The following is a 17,845-nucleotide window of genomic DNA, read 5'->3' as shown; positions in this document are numbered from 1 at the left end:
AGGGTTGGGGGATGTGGACGGGGGCGGAGAGCAGAGAAGTAAAGGAATAAAACCAACTTCGCTGGCAACTTCAATAAATCCGGTAACTGGAGGCAAAAAATAGACTCCGAGGGCTGGGTCTGGTCCGGATGAAACGCTAGGGCTCCTTCCCATCCTTGAATCTGGGCGCTGGAAGCCAGCCACGGGCGTCTTGCCACGCGAGTGCCCCTAGACAGCAACACACCCACTGGAAACGCACGTGAACAAAGCTCTCGCCCCCGGGAGCCGCTGCCTGCGGTTTCCTAGTCGATCCCAACTTCTCTAGGGAGTGTCAGGCGCACACAGGGTTAAGTTAGTTCCCTCCCTGGTAGGAGGGAGAGGAGGAGGAGGGGAAAAGCAGCATACTGTCTCAGGCTGGGTACCTTGTAGTTAGTTGTACGTTCGAAACCTGTCGCCGTCACTTGGGCGTTTGGCGTTATCCATTGTCACCGCGGAGGAACGAGCGCTCGAGATATCATCAGTGCCCTCAAATCTCCGCGCCAAGGCGCTGCGCTACTCCCTTCCGAGGTGCGCCTCTGGTCTTTCGTCCCGGGTGCCCAGCGGCGGCGAGGCGGCATCTCCGCTCCCGCAGCCGTGTCCACCGAGCCCTGGGATCAGGGTGGCAGTTCTCAACGATGGGCAGGAGGGACCTCGGCGGCGACCCCTAAAACAATACCATGCCCCGGGAGCCCCGCCGCTGCCGCGCCAGCGTCTTCCCTTTCCACCTCCCTGACCCTGTCGGATTCGGATGAGCCCATTGCAAGGAGAAGACGCAGCCGTCAGGTAAAAGGGGCTGCGGTGCCAGGTGAAGTTTCCAGTAACCTGCTGAGCTGCTGCTACGCTGGCACCACGCTGTCTCTTCGGGGGATTTTTTTTTTGAAAGAGCTGGGGGTGGTCATCTTAAGTGGGGTGTTCTAGGCTTTGTCTTTCACCTGGAGAGAAAATAGGCATCTTAGCTCTCTCTCGACTTTGGGGACATCTGTCTGCTTGTCGAATCCACCTCCTCTAAGGAGCTTCATGACTGAGTTCTGGGTCAAAACGCAAATTTTCTTGCCTGGTAGATGCATCGATGCTAAATTGGGGTTCTCAGTGCCCCTAACCTTGTCAGAGTTCAGTCTCCTACTTCCCTAGATTGAATCTCTTAACTTTCACCAGTAACAACCCTCTCCCCTCCACAAGCTGTTGTTAATGTCACCAGCGTTATTATCAAGCTGTTGTATCTAAAGACACCAGCCTGCTACCTGCCTGTAATCTGGGATCGATTAGCAGTTAAACAGATGCGGTGGATACTAATTCCTTTTCCTTGGAGTTGGGGGGGCGGATGCTTTTTCCAAAACCAAGTCCCTTCCAGCCCTGCTTGTCCTCTTCGGGATGGCGGGCACTGAGCTGGGGCCATCGCGCCTTTCTTGAGCGCCTGCGGAGGTGGCGAAGGCTCAGGGAGCACAGGAGGCGGAATCGGGATCGAGTTCCTTGAGCCGCGTGCGTGGGACGCAGGGAGAGGGCGAATAACGCCCCCAGGCGCTGAATGCAGGGGCAAGGAGCCAGCGAGGGTGGCTGGAGCAGGGCCTTGCCAGCTGTTACCAAGTCTCTGCACAGGCTTGGGGGCTTGGGGCCTCCTGGAAAGATCCCTCCGCCGCGCTGACCAGTACCGGGCTCGCTCCCGCATTTTGAGGGCTGCCGCGGTCTTTCGTCATTTGTAATCAAGCCCAAGATCAAGGTTGCAAGTTGAGGTCGGGGTACTGACAACGGGAATGAAGCCATAGGGGAAGAGGATGACTGGGACGGGCTGGACCCATACTTGATACCCGGGAAACTCCTAGAGCGTGTGGTGCTCCTGCCAGCGGCAGTTACTGGTGGAGCTGAGGCCACCGCTACTGTCGTCGTTGGCGCTTTGCTTCGGAACCTCCCAGCAAGATGGCACTCACTGTCTGTTCCCTTCCGATTAGCACCCCCAGCCGCGCCCCCTCCTCCCCGGGATACGTATTAGTCACACACTGTGGGGAGATGGGCTATGTAAATATAAGTCAACGCGCTTTCCTAGCCACCTTTGCATAATGCAACAGGAACAGCGACCCGCGCGCACGAACCGGGTAGTGTGCGCGTGTGTGTGCGCGCGTGTGTGAGCGCGTGTGCCAGCGTGCGTCTCCGCGCGGCCGTGCGTCTGGGTGGATCCTTGCGTGGTTTGGGAGGCAAATCGGGCGTTTCTCTAAGTCGTCTTAACATGATTTAGGCTCTCAAATACGTGAAGGCGGTAGACACAACAGGGATGCGAAGGAAATAAAAAACAATTGAGGAAGTGGTGCCAAGTCACTCAGGCTTTGAACTGACGACGAGGAGAGCGGTCGTGCCTGGGGCGCGTCCGGAAATCATCCTCAGCCTGTGGCGGCCACCGCCCCAGTTAAACTCTTCTGCCGGGGGAGTTGAGCGGATCCCTGGGGGGTTGGTCCTGGGCTAGTTTTAAACTCTCCGGTTGCATCTCGCGTGGCCCCACCGACGGCGCGTCTCGGCGTAGCTCTTGGCGCGGGCTCGTTCTCCCTCTTCTGTTCAGATTCAGCCTCACCGGACTTGTTACAACATGACAGCAACTTACTGGAGGCAGGAGGAGCAGCACGAAATAAGATGAGAAAACCAAAAACATCTCCTCCTTCCTAGAGACGTGCACCTAGTATTTTGTTGTTGTTGTTTGTTTGTTTTACATTACCCTTTAACCTTTGGAAAGAGATTGCGAAGTGGAAACGTTGCCTGTACAGAAATCAGGCTTCTTAGCTGTCAAGACTGTTTCCTAATCTTTAGGCTGAATCTCTCTTTGTCCGCTGCAATCTATGGGGAAATTTAACAACGCTCTTGCCAGAAGCAGTCAGGGTGAAGGAAGAAAGTGGGAGTGTTTAAATTAATGCTATTAAATTTTGGATTACTCCCCCAGTTAAAGTCATTTAAGGTGGTCCAGGATGAGGGAACTAGTGATGGGGTGAGGAGTGGGGAGCACATCACCAAGGTTGCCTGCATTTGAAATAACGCCATTTTGGTTGAGAGGTTTGCTGTATTTTACCCTCTAATCTCACATTTCGATCATTTCTCAGTGTCTAAGTAATAGATCCTCCCTCTTGGCAGTACACCATTAAGCAGGTATGGGGAAAATCTCCTTTCAGGGTTCAGATGGTGACATTATCCCTAAGGGCTGGTAGTAGGGACGGCATGTGCCAGGTAGATAGAGAGAAGGTCAGGGTGCATCTGCCGGGTTAGCTAGGCGCTCTGCAACTCTTTTCAGAGAGGACAGGGTTAAAAGCCAAGTCTGACTTTGCCTCTTGGAAATCGCTGGGTAGCAGCCGCGCCTCCCAAGCATTCTTTAAACCAGAAAAGTAGGAGGGACTCCGGGAGAGAGGGAGGGAATGAGGGAGGGAGAGAAAGAGGGCTCCAGAAGCGGAGCGCGCCAGAGTGCGAGGGACGGAGGGAGAGGAGGAGCGCGGGAGCTGCGGAGGCGATCCCGCGAATTCATTACTGTAAACATATCTGGGGGTGTCAGGAGGGGTGGGGGTGGGGGCCGCGGCGCCTACATTAGCCCGGCCGCGTCGGATTGAGGCAGTAGTGTGGTCTGAGCAGCCTCCAGACCTACGCCGGGAGGGCGCAGCACTTGGAGCGAGCCCTGCGCTCGCCCCCGCGCAGCGCCGCACTCCCGTCTCCGAGCTGTCCGCACACACGCGTCAGAGGAGAGCCCGCCTAGTTCTCCCGCCGAGTCCCGGGATCCTCCAAATCCGAGGAGCTCCGGCGCCGCGGGGCAGCTTTCCGCCGCCTTCCCCGCTCACTGTACTTCTTTTGGGGTTCGTTGGCTTGGCGAAGCGGAGAGGGGGAGGCGGAGGAGGAGAGAAGGCGGGGGCCGCGGCGGCCGGAGCCAAGAGAAAGTGGCATGCCCGAACCCTGGAGGCGGAGGTGGCGGAGGACGGGGGAAGACGATGCCGCAGCTCCGTAGGGGACGCAGGCGAGAGCAAGCGAGGCGAGCTGGGCGCCCCGGCCCCGGCCCGCTGCGGGGAGGCGCGCGCCGCTCTGAGGCCCCGGCCTCCGCACCCCCGCGCCCCGACGCTGCGGGCGACAGGGCTTGGCTCCAGCAACCGCCGCCGCCGCCGCCGCCGCCACCCGGAGGACCCAGCAAAAGTTTGGATCTGGGGGAGGGCGCGGCGCTGAGCGGGATTACCACCAGGGCTGGAAGGAGACCTCGAGAACCTTTGCAGGTAACGCGCGCCCCCAACCCTCTTCTTCCATGCTCCGCCGCTGCGCTCCCGCTTCCTCCCAGAGCCTTTCTTGGCCCTCGCGGGTCTGGCAGAAAGTAAGAACGAGGCGAAGTTTAAGATCCCGGGGATGAGCACCGAGCGCTGGCGGATCACTAGTCACGTTAGAGGGGCAGCTGTGCTGAGAGGCAAATCCCCTCAGGAGTGGATGAGAACCCTCAGCCCCAGCTGGTGCCTATCTTGTAGCTCTTTGGAAATTTGGAATGTGAATCCTGGGGCTTTTAGTGATTCAAATTCTTCAGTCCAGAGAAGTGGTTCATGGATTTCACTTACCTCGCGCTCCCCCCTTCACACTCTTACCCGTTTAGCATTTTTTAAAAATGATTTGAGCCCACTCCCTATTCGCCTGCTTCGTTTAGCTGGACAGCAAATTTCAGGGGTGAAATATTGCAAGCAAAGAGGAAAAAATATCTTTTCCCTTTTTGACATCCCTGGAATCCTCCTTCCCTCCCTTCACCTTCTGGCATCATCAAATAGGAACTTTAGAAGTTACATTTTCATTCAGGGGTGAGGTGAAACGTGTTAGCTATTGGTGATGTGAATTTGCCACGACTGTCCGTATGTGTGTTTGTGTGTGTGCCTGTGTTTGGGGGAGGGGGTTAGTGGTGTTGCAGAGAGGCGGAATTTTTCTCGGTGGCCTGACGCGCAGTGGTCCTAAGGTATTGAGTGGCCGCGTGTGCGCATTGAGGCGGCGGCAGCGGAGAGAAGACGGTCACGTTTCCCGAACGGCAGCCTTACTTAGGCTAAGAAAATAGCTGCAGCTCACTCCAAAAGCAAAAAGATTCCAGCCCCAACTCCCCGACGCCCCCTTTCCCCCAACTGAGTTTTTAGTTTCAAAGCAGCTCAGCGTTTGCTGCTGCTGTCTTTATTATGATCATTATTTATTCGCCTGGAAACTCATCCTATCTTCTCCTGTGAATGGGAATCAGTCTTCAAGAGCTTTTGATTAATTTTAGTAAGAGAATTTCTTGTAAAGCTTACAGTTAGCTAACCAAGTGCAAGGCACAAATCCGTGTAAACGCTCGCTCAAGAGTGCAAGTGCTGATTACATTTCTTTACATGCTGCATTTGCTATGCAAAGCCTCTTCTAAATGGGAGTTATTGCTCCCCACTCAGCTGGGAGGCTCTTTAATCACACAGGGTTTCAGGGCGCTTTGGAGCATGTCCACTCGCTCACAGACTTACTGCTAAATTTATTATGTCTAACTTCTCACAACCAAAAGCTAATATGAAGGCTAGCTTCCATATCGGACCGATATTGTCTGTAGACTTAACCGGTATGACCTTAATAAATATCCAATGAAAAGCCCCACCTCCCCCCCGCAAAAAAAAAACATTTCGAGGTAAATAGAATGCAGATTGGCATTTGTCCAGGGATATATTAGGTTGTTCAGTGTGAATGTAAAATTTTAGGTCCGTATTTAAAGTGTTAGAACTAGGTTCTTATTTGTTTTCATTACTGAACAACATGGGCCAGCTACTTATGACGGGCAGGCCACCAGCCACCATATTAGCAGAGAATCAATCTGTGGGTAATACGCGTACCATGAAAAGTTGCTTCTTTCTCCACAGCGTTATTGCGCCTGAGAATACTACTTCTCTTCCTCCCCTCCTTGAAAGCCTGAAACAGGATAGGGTTAAACCATTTAGGGATTTTTAATAATCACTGAAGACAGTGCAACACCATACTGTCATGTTGAGTTGCAAATATCTTTGACTGGAGGAGGTTGGAAGATGAAATTTCAAACATTATTCCATGTCTCTGCCAGTAGATACAAGAAATTGTAAAAAGAATTGGGCTAGCTGTACTGTAGCAGAACCTATTACAAAGCTAGCATGGAAGGAATGCTGTTTTTTTTTTTTTTTTTTTAAAGCCCATGTCTTAACACTTCAGTAGTTTCATTGCAGTTTTAGAAATTCCAGGGGATGCTTTTAGCAGAAGAAAGTAGATTCCCAAATGACACCATGCTGGGCTACCCTGGAGTCCCCAAAGCAGTCCTGGCTTCTCCTGTATGTTAGATTTCAGATGACGTGATCATATACAGGTTTGACTTTGACCGGCTGGATCTAATTTGAACCTTCTCTGATGCCCGTTACATTTATATTCTGGCCTGCTGGAGAGTTTGATTTAGGATTTAGACAACTTTATATTTTCCCAGTTTGAAGCTGTGGTTTTAAGAAAGGCTCAAGTATGTTCAAGTCCAGAAGCTTTATTCTGTAGAGACCCAGTGTGAACATCTGATCTAGTTTGACTCTTGAGCTTTGTACTTTACAAGGAAGAATTCCTGCTTCTGGGATCTGAAGCGTCTGAAGTTAAAAAACAGCAAGGGTGCCGAGCGGCTTTTGGTTTTGCTCTCTGTTTAGAAGATTCAAAAGAGGTCAAGGTGATGTAATATTTGTATTCAGGTCAGACTTTTCTGGATAATCATCTTTTGATATCTTTAATTTCAATTCGAGTTCCTTTTTCACTAGATTACTTTAATAACTTCGTGGTTTCTGCTACAGTGATTCAAATTCAGTCCATTAGTGACCTCTATCTGTGAGAAGTGAATTCTCATTGTTTTTTTTTTCCTTCTCATCAAAGTCTGAAGATGATGTCGGGGGTGCTGGGGATGAATCCCAACAGTTCTGTAGTTCTTTCTGGATATTTCCGTTTACCTAATTTGATTTTTCTAATACAGAGTTCAATATGGATAAGGACATTTAATTACAGTAATAAAAATGTTATGGACTAATAGAGAGGCAACTAAATGGTTATTCCATATAGCATTGACGATGTAATCAACATAAATAAAACACCAGAGCTATCCACTGCCAATGAAGGGATTGTACAGTCAGGCTGACTGTTGTTTTGGGACTCACAATGCTGCTGAATGTAAGTGAAATTTTATTGCTCCTAAGTGCTTACATAACAGACGAGCTCAGAATATGTATGTGGTAACTAGACTTCATGGTAGCTGTGTGTATATGTCTTTAAATTCATCTGTGCTTCTACTGTGAACTTATGGTACAGATCAAAGAGTGTGAGAAGAGTATTTATAAACAGATGGTCCTTTTAAGGAGACTTTAAAAATCTGATTCCTAATCCAGGTTTGTCTTGTGAGGGTTTTCAGATAGAAATTTCAAGTTTAGCCGATTATTTCAAACGCTAATTGAAGACAAAGTTTACTGAATTTCTTAGGTGGGTAGATACCATTATCTGACATTTTCCAGATGCTTTTTGATATAGTGGTATTTGGGGATATGGAATTTTTAGGAGGTTTTCTTTCTTTTCCCTTGGGCAATTTTTACACAAAAGACTTTTTTAAGACTAGCTATTATTATTATTAAAGTTAAACAACCATTATCTTACTTCAGACAACTTTCTTACCTTTTCTACTCTCCAGATTGCTTTTGTGCAATTATATCTTTCTTCTAAAACTACATGTCGCGAATTGAAGTATCAGTATACTTTTACTCCTTTCAGTAATAAAGGACCTCCAATTACGTATCTGTTTATAGTAAAACACACACACACACACACATACACACACACACATCGAGAACCATTTTAACACAGAGATTCTTTTCAAGGTTTTAAGTATGTTCCTTTTTTAAAGGCTATGACACAAATATTGTAATAAAAATATCCTGTGTTCTGATGAATACAGAGACTTATTTCAGTCTCATGGAACAGTAAAACACTGTACTAGTAAAATAATCAGTGGTATTTTGAGTACATGGTCAAAATCTGTTAGAACCTTCATGTTTTTTTTTTTTCTTCGCGAATTTCACATCTACTGGTGTTTTTGGTTTTCTTTGATTCCTTCTACTGTGGCTCTTTGAAGTGATTCAAAATTAAACAGTAGCTACTTTTTCAGGGAAATTCATCATGTCGTGTTCAGGATTCCAGAAGAGTTAATGATGCAGAAAAAGTTCTGTAAAACATCTTTCTAAAAGAAGTCCTTCTCTCGCAAGCTTCCCACTTACTGGCCTCCTGTACCATTTGCAGTGAATTGGAACTCCGTTATTTATTTATTTTTCAAATACCACCTCTAACTTAATTTAATGTAGGATGTGTTCCTTCAAAAGTGCAGTGCCATGTGCCTTGAGTCACCCAAACAAAGCAGCGTCATTGTTACATCCGGATCTGTTAATCAGGGAAGGTCAAAGAAAATATTCTTACATAATTTGGAAAGTCAAAAGGGCACGTTGATGATTATCAAACAGTTATTCTACTGATACTTAATAAGGAAATACTTTTTCTGGCAGTTTAATGGTTAAAGACCTCAGCCATTTTTGAAGCATTCACAAAATAACTCTTTGGAGCTACTAACCATTGGATGCTCATTAGAACTGAGCAGTTTTTCCCCCCACTTTGTTCTCAGGTTGCTTTTAAGGGAATGTGCAAGAAACTTGGAAAAAGGTCTTCTGTTCCCTTCAGTTCACATGTCATACTGTTATATTTCAGTTCTATTTATTAGAGCTTTCAAGACACAGATAAAAGAATCTTCCATCTGAACCCCTTAAGAACCTGAGGGCTTTTGGATTTAAACCCACTGAAAAAATATCAGGTCCCAAAGTTTATAGATGATATTAGGCCTCAGAACTATTGAAACCACCTTCAGCAGGGAGCAAAAGAACAGTGGCTCCTAAAATTGGTTCACAAATATACTGTCCATTGAAGTCAACAGAGGTCATATGGCTGAATGGAAAACATTAGACGCATATCAGTCCTGAAATAGGTTCACATGCTGGTGTCACTCTTAGCCCCAGCTGCCTCTACATGTCACTTTCATCAGAATCCAGCATCTAAACAACCTCTGTAATGATTTCCTCTCCCACTTTGCTCCCAAAATTGGACTCAAGTACTTAGACAAAGGAAATAATGCAAGGAATTGTAATATTCATCATATCTAATAGACAAAGTGGACGTAAGAGGTTTGTTTGCGTGCATATGGGCCATAGAGGTTCCGGGAATCTCTTTTTAAGATTGATTTTGAGAGCGCATTCGTATCCACCCTCATCACTCCGGGCCCTTACATTTTCCAGTTCTCACATCCAGGATTTCATTTATTTCTCACAACTGCCTCTGAATTTATACAGGAAAGTCCTACCTGCCTCACTTCTGACTGGGTAACTGGAGCCAGAAAGAAGTTAAGGGCTACTAAGGCTGGGCATTTTACATTTTATCATATAGATGTAGAATTCTGCAGATAGAATTGAGAAGTTCCATTCTTTATGAAACCACACAAAATGATGAGAGTTGTTTTAGTTAGAAAAGTAAAAAAAAAACACAAGCCTAGAAATATTTAGATTTAAAATAATAGCATTTCACTCTTCAGCATTAGATTAGATGACAAGTTTGCCTGTTCTGAATGAGTATCATCCTATGATGTAGGTATTTGGCACCTTGACTGTGGTGGGGAGTGAGAAATAAATGAGATTGCTTTGGGGGAAAGAAAAGAAAATCTACATTCTCATGTCAGCATACTTCTTTCTATATTCAGCCTTGTATGAACTACTTAATCTCCTGGAGACTTAATTTCCTCTCTGCAGAGTTCAACAGAGTTGTTGAGAGGTCACATAAGATTAATGTGTGTGAAAATACCTTGATAACAATACAGTGTTATATTCCTATAAAGAGGCATTATTCAAATTGGTAACATTTATCACTGCATGCCTGTCTCGTGCTGTGATAGACTAGGTTTTATATAAATAAGATGGTAACCAAGACAGAGTCCTGCCTTTCAGGAGCTTTCACTCTTATGGGTTCAAGGGATATTGTCTAACAAATACACTGTCTGGTAGTCCCTGCATCATTTCTTCCATTCAGTTAATAATGGATTATCTCCTTTAATGAGTTTGCGCTATTTTGATGAAAGTATCCATTTTAAGGATAAAGGATAATTAGGGTGAGTTGAGTTCGAGGGTCAAACTTGATTTTGGAAAGAGAATTTTGAGGATTTTTTTTGGAAAAATAAATCATCAGTGTTTTCTGAAAGGAGGTTGTTTCTCTTTTTGACTGGATTTACAGTTTAACTATCCAGGTTACCTTTTGCAAACACACACCAATAGAAATACAATGATTTTTTAAAATTTTGTTTTGCAAAACAAGGCAAGCTAGTGCAAAAGAGTCATTTTAGTAGTTTGGCAAACCTCCTCAACCCATTACCAGTGAATAGAAAGACAATTTATTATGAAGCCAAAGTGTATTCCAAAGCTTGGCTTTATTTTGATGTTAGTGTCATTAAACCCTGTGGAACAGTTCTTTACAGTGTATTTCTGCATGTTTTGTTCAGTTCTGTTTTTACTATTGTCAAATCTGAGACACTTAATTTTAAATGTTCCAAGAGTGAGCATGTTTATTTCTCTTTGCTAAATTGTTTACATTTAGGCCTTTGTAAAGGTTAATTCTTAATTGTTTTTGTGTTGCATAGTTGAAGGCTTCAGAAAACAAATGCCTTGGTGAAATCTATATTTATAAAATATGTGGTTGGATCCTGATTCTTGGCCAAAATGAATATTTCTTTCAGTGATTTGAGGTATGAAGTCTGTATCCAACAACATTCTTTTCAATCTATGATTTGCTATTGTCGGAGTTCTGACACTTGCTTTTTTAATGTTTTTTTTTTTTAAAGTTGACTAGTACTTTAGCAGTACATTGTAAAGTATGTGGCCACAGAACTGTATTTTAACATGAAAAATTACTTGCATAGTTTGGCAAAATTAATCTGAATACCTTTTGTACTGGTAGTGTTGAATGATATAATATTTGAAGAGAGAAAATATTTGCTACTACTTTAAAGAGGTCTACTAATAAAATGAGAATCATCTGTAGGTATATAAGTGGGGAGTTAGTATGTGTTTATATATCTGAAATGCACCAACAAATATAAGGCTTATGTACTATGGGGAGGAAGTACGGTTATACCCTGAAGCTAGGTGGTGCCAGTTTAGCCCATATGTCCTTAATATGATAAAAATAATGATATAACCCAAATAGTTTTTAATTGGTGATTTTCTTTTCCAAATAAGTCTTAGGGAAACTGTAAATGAAGAAAAGTACAAAATGCAATCAGAAAATATATTTAAGTCTGACTGGCTTGATCTTCATGAAGGAAATATTCTTATGGAGGTTTCACCAAATGAAGAAAGCTTGTTCATTCTTTCAGGAGATTATTTTTAGCACTAATCATGAACTGGGCATAGAGTAAGATGGGACAGGCCAAAAGTAGGTAAGGCATGATCCCTCCACTTGAGACCAGCTAGGCTGGTGAGCAGAGAGGTAGACACAAAACCTAATTGCGTTGCAGTTTTATATAAGATTGAAGGGAGTGCAGTCAACACTAAGTGTGCCAGAAACGCATAGTGTTAGTGAAAAGAGCTCTTCATTTGTAGATGGACCGTCCTGGGCTCTAGTGCTAGCTCTGTGACTTGTTAATTTTGTGAACTTGGCCAAATTTTTAAATGTCTTTTACTCTTTGTCTTTTCAAGTGGAAAATGGAGGAAAATACTTTCTACTCCTAGAGCTATTAATTTTAGGATTGAGATAATTCTTTAAAATGTCTACCTGTTCTGGCACATAGTAGAGGCCTAATGAATGCCTACTGTAGGTCCTTCTGTCTCCAAAATGATAATGATTTCATTGTGTTACCATTACAGTCTGCTGACTTGTCTCAGTTTGGGGAATGAACTGGGTCCTAACTTGGACTTTATTCGTTCATTGAAAGCATAGCCTTTATGGCAATTAATGGGTTTATACCCACCCCCATGCCTTCTACCTCACAGCCATGTGTCCTTCTACCAATGACACCAGTGCCTGCAGCTTCCAAGGAGTTCCACGTCTAGACTATGACACTGAGCTCAGTGAGCCATGGTCATGTCTTTGCCAAAGTACAAAGATTTTTATCAAAATAAATTTTAACAACTTTCCTCACACAGTTCACTTTATACATGACTCTTGGCAGAGTCATGAAAATATTTTATTGTAGAAGATTAGCATGTAAATTATCGTTATGCTTGCTTAAGACTTATTCTATCCTTACAGAATGGTTATACCTTGCTGTGGACATTAGAATCAGAATGATACTTTTGGACTATGAGTTCAGTGTTGAACTATTTCTTTCAGAAGATAATTTTCCATTAAGTAAAGGAACTTCTTACTGCTTCTACTGCAGATACCTCTGAACAAATAGCAGTGCTCAGATGTCCCTGTAAAAATACATGATACCGGGGTTATTTTTCATTTATCATTATAATTGCATGTATGTATAGTATAATTTCTGTGTTCCACTCAACATTTGAGATTTGCCCCTGTTTTTTTCAACACTATGAATCTGTAAATTTATTGATGTAGGAAAGCTATATTTAACAAGATGTTAGGCATGCCCCAGACCTCCAAGCTAGGAAATACATAGGCTTTTTCTGTTAAGATCACATAATATATAATGTAATATACACATACAATTAATCAAATTGGACCTGAGAGAAGCAGGCACTAGAGTGTATTTTGTAAGCTGTTAACATCTTAGTAAGTAGCTTCTGAACCAACGTTCAACCCAGCATAAAACAAAAAGACCTTGTTTTGCTACTTTAGGAAATGTAAGAGAGATTAAAATTCTTTGGGAAATGGTTTTAAAATGTAGTTTTGTACTCAAATAGGTAAAGAACAAGTCCAGTGGTGCTGACAGCAATGGAATTTAAAACTCGATTCTAATAATCTCTGAGTCCCGAAGGAATGCCACGCAGACATCCGTTTGAGTCACGAGCTTGTAACTGAGGATTTGACAAAGATTGAATCCTCACTGTGTGCCAGGCACCATGCTAAATTTTGTGCTAGGCCCTTGGGATACTCTTTCAGACAAGACTTTGTCCCTGCTCACAGAGAAATCTGATAGGTTGGCCTATAGTCAGTCTTTTCTAAACTTGACCTATCTACCTGAATTAACCGAAGGAGCTGGTTAGAAATGCAGATTCCTGGGCCAAGAAGAAAAACCTAAAGTCCAACTTCCTGTAACCATCAACACATTTAACTCTGTAAGCTTAGAGTTTATTGTAACCTTCTCATGCCCTTTGCTGTACTCAGTGTGCAAATCATGAAGACTAAGGTGGATCCTGTTTTGGTGGAGATCCTGATGTGTTAAGTCTGTGATGAAACCTGGGAATGTGAGTTCTTGAAAGCTCCCATTACTGGAAATCACTGAGCTAGATAGTTTTTAGAATTTTTTTTCTGACCTGGAGAATCAGTGCTTTTTATAGTTGTCTGACTTGTAGTCACTTGTGACTTTCTGAAAGTTTTTCTGTGTGTTTTGCCACATAGAAAATATTGCTCAATTTAACTCCATCTGCTAGAAAAGTACCTTCAGAGAGGCCAGATATCAGGGCTGGCTACTCTATTGGTAGCGGCAGTCTCCTGTCTGTTCTCCCCACCATCAGTATCCCCTAATCCATTGTACTGTTCTTGGTGTCCCGAGTTAATTTTCTAAAAAAAAAAAAAAAAAAGAAAGAAATCACATCATATTCCTTTAGAAACCTATACCTCTGGATAAAGCCCATCAAAACTTGTTATCATGCCATGCGAGATCTGTGACAATCCAGATCTCAAACCACTCCTCAGACCTCATTGTTTAGCACCCATTCCCTGTACCCTCATGCCAAACATGGTGAGGCATGGCCCTCTTGATACTTTGCCTTTCCCATGCTGTTTACCATTTACCTAGAACATTATTGCATACTCTCCATTTGGCAAACTCTTCCATTAAGAGGCACGTGGATGACACTTTCCCTCCCGGTCACTCCTTTCTCTGGGCTTCTACAGAGTTTTGTTTGAACCTTGATTGGTTCCCTGTTTATGTTGTATTATAAAATGTGTCTGCTTACATGTCTATCTCTCTCATTAGACTTTAGGAACGTTGGCCCATTCATTTCATGTCCGTGGTGCTAACAGAGTTGCCCAGGGTACCACATTCTGCAAAAGTGTAATTGAGTCAGTAAATGGAACAGCACTGACCAGACCTGGAACACAAGAAGATCTTCATAATCCAGTGAGAAGGACTGCTTCCTCAGAAGTACTTTTTTATTCCCATACATTGATTGCCCAATGGAGGGGGAAATACAACCACCACCTTTCTGCCTTACTCTGAGCAGGTTTGTCAGACAAATATTGGCTGGTTAACCCAACCTTGATCAGCAGCAAGCTTTCCAAACCACACATGAGGCAATTCATATGCCACACTGGATAGGTCTGTTTAAAGAATAATAATTTCACTTGATGATATGCCTTTCTTGGCACTGAGTAAAAGTGTCGGTTAAGTAGATGTTCACACAGATGTGGTTTTCCACAGAATGAGAAATTTAACTCATAGCATTAACTTTGTGTATCTGTCTTGGCATAATTAACAAGAGCAAAGCAAAGGTCTTGTGAAATTTTGTGCATTTGCTCTCTTCTTTATTTTTTGCTTGTTACCGTTTTGTTTAGTTCATCCTAGTCCCATTATTTCCTGATAGAGGCCTCTGAGGACCTAGGGCTCTCCAGAGAAGGGAAAAGAAGACTAGAAAACACAACGCCTTAATTTGGCTCCACAAAACAGGATCCACCCTTAGTCTTCATGATTTGCACATTGAGTGCAGCACAAAGCTTGGGAAGGTTACGATAAATTCTAAATTTATAGGTTTAATGTGTTGATGGTTACAGGAAGTTGAACTTTAGGTTCTTCTTGTTGGCCAAAAGAAAATTCTAACTATATTTTGCTAAGTTTCACGGTAGGTTTTCATTTGATGGACAAAGTTGACTTGCATACAAGTGATGTATTTACAAACACACATTAAACACACTCCAATCCCCTCCTCCCCTTTTTTTCAACGAAACTTTTCAGTGGCCGAAAAGAGTAGAAGAGGATAGAGCATAGTTTGATATGCCCCTTCCTAGCGTTGGTTTCATCTGGGCTGTCTGCATGTTGGGAATACTTTCCAAGCCAGTGGGAAACATGTGAAAAAACGCCTGAGATGATTTTTGATCAGACACTACCCCTTAATACTGGAGGCTTATAACACCACCCCAGATCTTTTCATGTTAATTTATGCAACTGTTTAGAAACAATGTGCTCTCCTGATTTCTTGAATTACAACGAGTATTGGCAGGGCCAACTTCTTATCCAGAAGTCCAGTAATAACAACAACAATAACAACAATATTAATAATGATATTGATCATAAGGTCTATTTAGAGTGCTGCTTATGCAGTTCATGTATATTATCTCATCTAAACCTTGTAAAGTAGGTTCTGTTGATTAAAGTTGTGAATAACCCCATTTTACACAAAGGAAAACTGAAGTAGAGAGAATTGCCTCAGATTGCTTATTTTACTTTAGAGTTATTAATTGTCTTAAAAGGGTAGGTGAACACTGGATAATTTCCAAAATCAACTCGAAATTTATTTGTCCATGGCTTAAAAATCAAATTCAGAGGTGATTACTCACTGTCCAGTGAGTATAAATGATGAACTGCTAACCAGTGGTCCAGCTTCCTATATTTGTCTTTTCTAGTAGATAACTGCCTAAGAAATCATTAGTTAATCTTTGCCACTTTTGAGTGAGATTCATGAATCTCTCAATGTATTTCTGTAACATGGAAATAGTGAAGAATCATTAATTTGAAAACAGAGCATGACAACTTCTAGCACATTTTCAGTACTAAGGAAAGCTTGTGGATACATGCCTAATGATTAGGGGCTATATTTATTGTAGAGAACACTCTCCATTTTTTCCCCTTACCCTTTTACCAGCGCTACTAATAAATAGTTAAATGGATTGATTTGAGATTCACCTCTTTTTCCCTGTGGAGGTGATAATGGACAACGGAATGACCAGAGGGAAGATAATAGCATAAAGTGTGTGGCCTCTGAGAGGGCCTGGGAAAAATGGAGAATTGACTGTGTTATTAATAGTTCAGCTTCACTGGTTTTCGAAATCTATGTAATTGCTCAGGCGGTAGACTTTTATTGGGTAGAAAAATGACAAGAGATGGGCTGGGAAAGGTTTGTTCCACATTGATGAATGGAAAATAAGCACAGTATGTGCTTGCAAATCTTTACACTGTTGAATTAGATTTTCGACCATCCCTCGCTTTTTGCACTTTCTGTGATGGCACTCATCTCTACATGTATGAAAGTTGTGTTTTTTGAATTCTAGGGTTTTAATTAAGACCCTTCAGTTATTTGTCCATGGTATTTCTTTTTTTTTTTTTTTTTTTTTTTTTTTTTTTTTTTTTTTTTTTTTTTTTATACTTTAGGGTTTTAGGGTACATGTGCACAATGTGCAGTTTTGTTACATATGTATCCATGTGCCATGTTGATTTCCTGCACCCATTAACTCGTCATTTAGCATTAGGTGTATCTCCTAATGCTGTCCCTCCCCCCTCCCCCCACCCCACAACAGTCCACGGAGTGTGATGTTCCCCTTCCTGTGTCCATGAGTTCTCATTGTTCAATTCCCACCTATGAGTGAGAACATGCGGTGTTTGGTTTTTTGTCCTTGCGATAGTTTACTGAGAATGATGTTTTCCAGTTTCATCCATGTCCCTACAAAGGACACGAACTCATCATTTTTTATGGCTGCATAGTATTCCATGGTGTATATGTGCCACATTTTCTTAATCCAGTCTATCGTTGTTGGACATTTGGGTTGGTTCCAACTCTTTGCTATTGTGAATAGTGCCGCAATAAACATACGTGTGCATGTGTCTTTATAGCAGCATGATTTATAGTCCTTTGGGTATATACCCAGTAATGGGATGGCTGGGTCAAATGGTATTTCTAGTTCGAGATCCCTGAGGAATCGCCACACTGACTTCCACAATGGTTGAACTAGTTTACAGTCCCACCAACAGTGTAAAAGTGTTCCTATTTCTCCACATCCTCTCCAGCACCTGTTGTTTCCTGATTTTTTAATGATGGCCATTCTAACTGGTGTGAGATGGTATCTCACTGTGGTTTTGATTTGCATTTCTCTGATGGCCAGTGATGATGAGCATTTCTTCATGTGTTTTTTGGCTGCATAAATGTCTTCTTTTGAGAAGTGTCTGTTCATGTCCTCTGCCCACTTTTTGATGGGGTTGTTTGTTTTTTTCTTGTAAATTTGTTTGAGTTCATTGTAGATTCTGGATATTAGCCCTTTGTCAGATGAGTAGGTTGCAAAAATTTTCTCCCATTGTGTAGGTTGCCTGTTCACTCTGATGATAGTTTCTTTTGCTGTGCAGAAGCTCTTTAGTTTAATGAGATCCCATTTGTCGATTTTGGCTTTTGTTGCCATTGCTTTTGGTGTTTTAGACATGAAGTCCTTGCCCACGCCTATGACCTGAATGGTATTGCCTAGGTTTTCTTGTAGGATTTTAATGGTTTTAGGTCTAACATATAAGTCTTTAATCCATCTTGAATTAATTTTTGTATAAGGTGTAAGGAAGGGATCCAGTTGCAGCTTTCTACATATGGCTAGCCAGTTTTCCCAGCACCATTTATTAAATAGAGAATCCTTTCCCCATTTCTTGTTTTTGTCAGGTTTGTCAAAG

General features: G+C 43.0%; 1 protein-coding gene across 3 annotated transcripts in view; it reads left to right on the top strand.

Moving 5' to 3' along the window:
- The first annotated feature begins 442 nt into the window (after positions 1–442).
- The window catches only part of FLRT2 (fibronectin leucine rich transmembrane protein 2), a 104,361-nt gene continuing 86,958 nt past the window's right edge, over positions 443–17,845 (top strand). Inside the window, exon 1 of one of the 3 annotated variants that reach the window (XM_055288534.2) lies at positions 443–801. The gene's annotated coding sequence lies outside the window, so the exon portion shown is untranslated. Of the gene's footprint in view, positions 802–2,521; positions 3,519–17,845 lie in introns of those variants that run through there. The other 2 variants (XM_063645517.1, XM_063645516.1) reach the window with 2 other exon arrangements.

This window comes from Symphalangus syndactylus, chromosome 8 (genome assembly GCF_028878055.3).
Source record: "Symphalangus syndactylus isolate Jambi chromosome 8, NHGRI_mSymSyn1-v2.1_pri, whole genome shotgun sequence".
In the NCBI taxonomy this organism is placed as follows: domain Eukaryota; kingdom Metazoa; phylum Chordata; class Mammalia; order Primates; family Hylobatidae; genus Symphalangus; species Symphalangus syndactylus.
The sequence above is the reverse complement of the archived record's forward strand: the minus strand, read 5'-3'. Positions and strand labels throughout refer to the sequence as shown.